General features: G+C 44.0%; 1 pseudogene; it reads right to left on the reverse strand.

Annotated features, from left to right (window-relative positions):
- Nucleotides 1-2,303: 2,303 nt before the first annotated feature.
- Nucleotides 2,304-2,398, reverse strand: LOC114508239 (annotated as a pseudogene).
- Between the last annotated feature and the right edge of the window lie 6,060 nt (nt 2,399-8,458).

Below are 8,458 nucleotides of genomic sequence, written 5' to 3' on the forward strand. Positions count from 1 at the left end.
TGTAGAAGGAGACAAAGCCAAGTTTTATAGGAAGGAAATGCAAAGGTATAAAAATAGGAATTTACTAAACTGTTTGTCCTGATGCATAATTTAGAGATGAAAGGGCAGCAAAGTTAAATTAGGTTGTATTTTGTAGAGCTTTAAATGCTAAGTTGAGAAATTCAGAGTTTTAGTGAAGTGAGCTAAAGATGAAGTTTTAGATGAAGATTTAATCAGTGATATATTGGGGCAAAAAATCAGCAGTTGATATGCTATTTGAAAAGTATAATTTAAAGAAGGGGGTCAGTTATGAGTGAGAAAGGAATACGTGGTATAGGAGGAATAACCAGGAAATTATTATACTGTCCATGCAAGAGTGGATGAGAAACACGGTGGCAGTGACTGTGGAGAGGGAAAGTGAGGAATGTGTGTAGACAGCATTTCAAGGCGTAACAGAAGGATTGTTGTTTGGCTGTGAATTGAATAAAGATTAGAATGAGTGAACCATTGCTGGAAGCTTATTGTTGCCATTGGGGGGAAAAAAGACAAAACTGACTTGGGGTCAAAACACACATACACACATGCATACTCTTCGTAAAAAGAGCGTCATTATTCACAGATGATATAGTGTGTACATAAACATCTAAAATAATCTATAAATGCATAATTAGAATTAAAGAGTGAATTTAGTAAGTGTACTAGAGGTGAAGTCAATATATATATTTAAAAATGTATTCCAGTAAGCAGCAGTGGAAAATAAAATTGAAAACATTAGATTAATAACAGCATCTATAAAGATCAAATACTTAGGGAAAATTCAATTAAAGCTGTGCAAAATTTAGACACAGAAAGTGCCAAAACCTTACTAAAGAAGAATTAAATAAATGAAGTAATATTTCACGGTTGTAGCTTATTATATTGTAAAAAGGTCAGTTCTCTCCAAAATAAACATTAGATTTAACACAATCTCAATCACAAACACTGCCTGGGATTGGACGAGCTATGTGGAAAAGCAGGGAGCCAGACGAAACAGAGAGACTTACAGCACAGTGAAAACAGTGCAGGGATCGGCATAAAACTGACGAGTAGGATGAAATAGAAAGTCAAAACGTAAACTACACACACATGCTACTGACAGCTTTTGCTAGATTTGACATGTTGCCTCTGTGTTCGTTTAGACTTATACTATTAGCCTATGTATTTATTGAACGACATTTGTAAAGAAAACTTCTCTACCTCCTGACACGGATCTGTTAAACACATCATATATAATCAATACGAATTTTCTGTTATGTTAAAGAAAGTTGTTCCATTGTATTACACAACAAACACTCATCTAGTGTCTATTTTTACTGTTCTGGATGGTGGTGACGGCTTGATTGCATCAGCAGTCTCCCTTGTTTACACCTTCTGTACCCAAGGCCTTGGACAGTCCCCTGGCACACTGAGTCTAAGGCTGGTCACTGATTGGGCTAAGCAAACTCCTGCAAAGTTCATGTTAGTAGAGGCTTTTAAAAATGCTTGCAAATTTCGGGACATTTTTACATCACTGTGTCACTGCCATGAGCACATGCACACACGCTAACCTGCTGTCGGGGTTTGACAGACGTGGAAAGAGAAGCCAGGTCATTCCAGCTCAGGCCATCCCAAAGCAGCTGGCTCTAGTGCCAGCAGCCAGCTGCCCAAAGACACACGAACACACCTGGCACAGGCCAGCCAAACCCAGAGACCCACAGACAGGTGCGGAGTTACACGCAACTTGCTTAAAGCTACTAAATTGCGGGATGTGGCTTGTTAACCAACAACAACTAACTGATATCGTGGTGATAGAGCATGCCTTCATGGTAAATATTTTCAGGTTATAAACATACATGATGTCAGATGGTGATAAATGCCATAGGAGTTTAAGAGGAGTGGGGGGATTTCCTTCACTACAGTTAAATTCGGTTTAGCCAATAAATATATCCTATTTAAAGAAGAAAGGAAATACAGTTCTCACAATTGCCTTTTCAACAAGTGAACTTTTCTCTGTAGCATAGTTTTTAGATTTACAGAAAAAATTGTCCAGGTAGCACAGAGCTCCCACACACACCCCCACCCAGTTTTGCCTGTGTTAACAGCTTGCGATAGGCTGGTACTTCTGTGACAGTTAAGGAACCACCACTTATAAATGACTAAGCTCATACTTTATCCAGATGTCCTTAGTTTTCACGTCATGCCCTTTATTGGGTGTAGAATCCCATCCTGGACACCATACTACGTTTAGTGTTCCTGTCTGCTTATGATCCTCTTTGTTCTGCCAGTTTCTCAGATTTGCATGTTTTAAGAACAATTTCCATGTGTCAAGTCATCCTTGCACAGGGGCCATGCTAATCTTCACGGTGTCATTCCAGTTTCAGTGCATGTGCTACTTAAGCAAGCATGGATTTTCCATGTTTTTTTTTTTAAGATTTTATTTATTTTTCGACAGAGGGTAAAGGGAGAGAGAAAGAGAGGGAGAGAAATGGCAGTGTGTGGTTGCCTCTCACACACTCCCCTACTGGGGACCTAGCCCACAACCCAGGCACGTGCCTTGACTGGGAATTGAACCAGTGACCCTTTGGTTTGCAGGCTGGCGCTCAGTCCACTGAGCCACACCAGCCAGGGTGGATTTCCTGTGTTTTTGATGATCTTGACAGTTTTGAGAAGTTACGGTCAGATGTTTTGTACAGTGTCACTCAGCTTAGATTTTGCCTGCTGTGTTTGCCATGATTCCATCGGGATCCTATGTTACCGGAACACCACAGAAATGAAGTGCCGTTCCCCACATCATTTCAAGGGTACATATGATTAACACCACTTATTGCCGCTGCTCTCAATGTTGATCACCTGAGTCTGTGACAGTTTTCTCCACAGTCAAGTTTCTCTATGCCACTGTCTTCATGCTGCTGTTTTTCGAAGGGACTTACTACGAGTAGCACAGAATGAAGGAGTGGGGAGACAGGGTAAAGTATCTACATGATGCATTTGGAATTCTTTTGAATGAGAAATTTGTCATTTCTTCCCCATTTATTTATTCAGTTATTTTTATAGCAGTACACACTCCTGATAATTATTTATATTTTGGTTATACTCCAAAATATAAAATATGTTGGCAATTGGGAGTTCTTTTAGGTAGTTATATGTCCCTTTGAGATACTTCTATGGTGTGTGCGTGTGCGTGTGTGTGTGTGTGTGTGCGTGCTTGGGAATTTCTTTTCTGCCACTCCAAGCCGCTACAGGAGCATCTCGTATATTTTCTAGAATCAGACATTTTCCTAAAAAGTGGAATGTTGGTTCCTTTTATTTGGAAAATGGTATTAGAAATGACGATTGAAGTGCTAGGTGTGCTCACTGCTACTAGGGTGCAGTGGCTTCTAGGTCCTAGCAGCTGGCAGAGCAGACTGCATTCACAATGGCCTTTTCAGGAACTACACAGTGTCTATATGGTGAAGGCTTAGTTATTGTATTCTGACGTGAATAATTGCTGGTGATTTTCCTACAAGGGTATAACCTCTGCCGGTTTGTTATTCTGCATCCCAGTAACTGGGAAGGCATTTTATACCTTTAAGGAACAATCCTTAAAATTGTGTGTTCAGAAGAATTTCTTCCCCATGTATTATCTTTATTAGAAGTTGGTTACTGATTTATTGCCCGATAGTAGAACTTAAGATGCGGTTGAGGGTATAATGCTGGAATAATTTTCACCAGTTCCCTTATTTGAAAATCACAGGGTAGGCTTGTCAACCTTAGGTGTAAAGTACGAGTAGGAGAATATTGAATGAAGAGTTTGGAACTGCATTTCTCTTCCCTTCCCAGGGACGGCCTATCTCCATCCCTGACTGTTAAGTTCTCTGGGGGGGAAGAGAAGTCTTCCTGCATTTATCGGCAGCCTAATGTGACAGAGGGTCCAGCAAACGCGGCATCGAAGAAATACAGGTTGATCTCGTCTCCACACATTGCTCATGGAAACATCTCACAGTGGATTGAGCGCGGGCTGGGAACCAAAGTGTCCCAGGTTCGATTCCCAGCCAGGATACATTCCTGGGTTGCAGGCCATAATCCCCAGCAACCGCACATTGATGTCTGTGTCTGTCTGTCTGTCTCTCCCTCCCTCCCTCCCTTCCCTCTCTAAAAATAAATAAATAAAAATCTTAAAAAAAAAAAAAAAAAGAAACATCTCACCTGTGGAATAGAAAAACAATGATGGCGTCAGCTTCAAAAGAAACCAGTGAAATGCCAAGACAGATGCCCACCAGCACACTTCCTGAAATGAATTACAGATTGATGATGAAATTGAACAGAGAGAAGTTAATGTTGAAAAAATCCTTCATCTGTTGTTTAAGGGACCGAGGGAATGAAATACACCACTGGCTGGGAAACACGCACAGCAAGCCCTGCCCATCGATCATCCCATGTCCTGGGATGCATGGTGCTACTCTGATTTCAGAATCTTGCGTTTCTTTAGTGAGGTCTCTGCTAGAATATCACCAGACATGCCAGGAAATCCGTTTCAGGACACTTAAGCTGTATGTGTATTAAAACGATTATGTACCTGTCCCTGTCAGAAGGCAAAGAGAGACTGGTTAAAGGGGAGTGTGATGTGCCAGCCCCAAACCTGAACTTACACTATCTTTCAACTTTCTCCTCACACCCGTGTTTCCCAATGTAGGCCAAAGACATCCATGAAAGCACGACTTATTTACGCTCAAAAGTGATTGATCTAGACTGCCCATGAAATACCAACTCCCTCCTCCTATTGCTTGACGCACGAACACTAGGAATAATCATGGTTCGAGGAGCAAGACTGACTGTCTGTAGGATCAGTCTGAATGCCAAGATGGACTGTTCAGTGTTGTTACGCCCGTAAAAGTGACCAGGTCAGCACGGGGATGCGGGAGGCCACTTATCCCTCACAGGGACTTCTGACGGGGGTTTGTGAACTTTTCAAGCCTCAAGAGCACGTGGTTTTCTTATGAAGGAGTTGGCAAAAGTTATACTGGGGTTAGCAAGCTCAAGTCTGCCTTAAAAATCACCACCAGATACATGGAGTTAGTGAATAAATAGGCACACGTGAGGACGTTAGAGGAAAACAAGTGTGACTTTTCCAAGCCTGGACTCCTAAGGCATCATTTTTAGGCATCAAACGTATGTTTCCATTTTTAGCCAAAGTGAGGACAACCTTATGCACACACCAAATCCTAAGATGTGGAGGATGTGGTGTTCTCTTCATGAGAAAAAGAATCTGTTTGATAAGAATTTGAACTACAGCAATCAATATATTTATTTGCAACATTTAACTCCTGAGAAGGAAATTGTAAACGCTTTTTGCTTTGCTTCATTTGGGACTTCAGTATGCAAGTGTATATACCAGCCAAACATTTTAAAATTGTGAAGGAACTCTCATCTAAGCCTTCTTCCCCTCCATTCCTCCCTTCTTTCCTTCCTGCCTTCCCTCTCCACTCCTCTGCAGAACAATCTTGCTCTCGACCCAGACTTAAATATCACAGCCATCTAAATGTTCTGCCTAACAAGCAACCGTTCAATCACTAGAATGTCCTCATCTTTGAAGGAAATGTTATTGCTGTGGATTGTGGTGTAGCAAAGTATTCCATCCAAATAGAAATAACATTTTCTCCATGATAATTTCTAAGCCAATAGAATATACCATTGTCTTTATATCAGTTTACCAAACAGGAGAACTTCATGAGGCTGATACATCATCATAAAAAATGCCTTTATTGTTTCCAAATCTGTGTGGTTATATTGCAATTTTAGAGGCAAAAAAGGAAAATGGGTAAGGAATGAACACATGATAATTGAATGGAGAGAGCGCCAAAAGTATTCTTTCCACACATCGTTAGTAAATAATGGTGGGCCAAAGACTGCACGGTTTCAAGGAATCGACTATTTAAAAGAAAAGCGAGGAGAAATGATGAGATTGAAGGTGAGAGAGAAAGTGATGAAATGGAAAGCAGAAGTAAGAAAAAACTTCAGAAAGGTTTTTCTATATGGTTATAGGAAGGGAAAACATAAAGGGTAAATACATTGATTAGTTTTGGAGAAGGTACAGACAGTGGAGTTACAAAGAAGTATTGAGATGGCAGGAGAAATTGACCTCAAGTTATCTATGTAGACCCTAGAGTGGGTGGGGAAAACTTGAAAACTTTAGTACGAAGGATAAAAACTTGTGTAAGAAAAGGTACAAGAAAGACCCTAGAGTGGGTGGGGAAAACTTTAAAAATTTAATACGAAGAATAAAAACTCGTATCCAAAAGGTACATCGGATGTTCTTGGTGCCCCATGCCGATCCCCTTTACTGGTGGTAATGCACCCAGCCCTGAGTTCTGTGCTGGGGGCTGCCAAGTCCAGCGGCACCCTCTTGTAGAGTGTGACCGCCCCTTGCACGCCAGACGCCGGCGCGCATTGGCACAGAGGTACAAAAACATGGACGACAGTCCTGGACTCCAGGCGGGACCAGCCTTGTGGGTGGGATTCTCGATCCAGGGCCTCGCGGTGGAGCAGACTAGACCTCAGAATTCTTAAACAGGTTCTTCCCGGATGTCCTCCCCTACCTTATCCTGCTGCCTTACGACTTACTCCTGAGGGTGTTAAATGGGATAAATCACTGAAATGAGAATCCCTATTTTAGGTTCAGCTTTAGGAGACGGGCATGTCTAAAAGTTTCATGGCACTGCAAAATGGTGCTGCCGGTGTTCCTGCTGCTGCTGTTCTCGCTGGTTTCGGTGATGTTTCTGGTGCTGCTGGTGCCACTCTTGGTGCTCCTGGTGCTGTTGCTGGCACTGGCACTACCACTTGGGGTGCAGAGGCAAAGCAAATAGACGTTCTGGACTGCTGAGACTGGTATGTGGTGGTAGCCAGAGAGCCATTCTGGAGCTCCGAACTGGGTGTGTTGAGGAAGCCCAAGAGCCATTCTGGAGTGCTGACCTGGAGGAGGTGAGGAAGCCTGATAAACCATTCTGGAATGCTAACCTTGTGGGTACTGAGGGAGCCCCAAGAGCTATTCTGGAGTGCTCACCTGGGGGTGGTGAGGGAGCCATAGGTGCAATTCTGGACTGCTTACCTGGGGGTGGTGAGGGAGCCATAGGTGCAATTCTGGAGTGCTCACCTGGGGGTGGTGAGGAAGCACGAAGATCCATTCTGGAGTGCTTACCTGGGGTTGGTGAGAGAGCCATAGGAAGCATTCTGGAGGGCTCACCTGGAGGTGGTGGGGAGCCTGAAGAGTCATTCTGCAGTACTGAGCTGCTGGTTATGAGGGACCCAAAGAGCTGTTCTGGAGTATTCACATGGGGCTGGTGAGGAAGCCCCAAACAGCTATTCTGGAGGGCTCACCTGGGGGTGTGAGGGAGCCTGAAGAGCGATTCTGGTGTACTCACCTGAGGGTGGTGTGGGAGCAGGAGGAGCCATTCTGGAGTGCTCACCCAGGGTTGGTGAAGGAACTGGAAGAGCCATTCTGAAGGGCCAGGCTGAGGGTGGTGAGGGAGCCCCAAGAGCCATTTTTGAGGGCTGAGCTAGTGATGTTCAGGGAGCCAGAAGAGCCATTGTGGAGGGCCAGGCTGATGATGGTGAGCAGCCGGATGTTGGGAACCGCCCTGCCTGGTATCAGAAGCTGTGACCCCCACCTAGGCTAAGGCTAAGGGAACGCCCTTGGACCAAAAGCCAGCCAGGAGACAAAAGCTTATCTCCCTGGCAGGAGAGCTGCTTTTGCTGCTTCATTCATAACTGAACCCCAAAGCTCGGTCGGTTAGCCAAAGACGGGTAAGATTCCCCAAGAGGGGAACGAACTAAGACAGGCACGATCACATGGGAGGCCCCCAAAAGAAGGACTTTGGGGGCTACAGCAAGAGGGGGTGATGGACCCTGGCTCCTTGGCTTTGACATAGCCTGAGTGTTCATCTTCTGGGAGAAAATCTCCTTATCTCTCAGTTGCCTTAGTTCCCTCGCTCCACCTAAGCCTGAAACAATGACAGGGTGGTGCAGCTCTGTGCTGAAAAGGGCGGATTCCCCGGGTGATCAGGCCTAAGAAAGATTATGTAAATCACTGGGAAACCTTCTTTGTTTAGAATGCTCTCAGTTGAATGAGAGGGGTCCAAGGAGGAAGTTAGTTTGCTCCTCAAAGTCTTACAGTTCTTTGACCCTGACTCAAAATAGACCCGCAGAGTTCCTTGTTATCTATTGTTCCTTACTTCCTCATAATGAGTAGTGTACATTACCTGAATTATTATGCAAAATGAGCACAATATAAGCAGGTTTGGACGGTAAATCGGAGCACTCCCCACTAGAGGGGGTGGCCATTGCATCCCTACATCAACACAGAAACTAGTCTGTCGCTGTGCAAGTTTTTTCTTGTGTTTTGTCGAGCCATCCGCAGCGCTCCGTGATCACTGCTGGCCGGTGACCCCTGCATCAGCTGGCGCCCAACGTGGGGCAGCGATTCGGG

Source organism: Phyllostomus discolor, chromosome 10, assembly GCF_004126475.2.
Source record: "Phyllostomus discolor isolate MPI-MPIP mPhyDis1 chromosome 10, mPhyDis1.pri.v3, whole genome shotgun sequence".
Taxonomy (NCBI): domain Eukaryota; kingdom Metazoa; phylum Chordata; class Mammalia; order Chiroptera; family Phyllostomidae; genus Phyllostomus; species Phyllostomus discolor.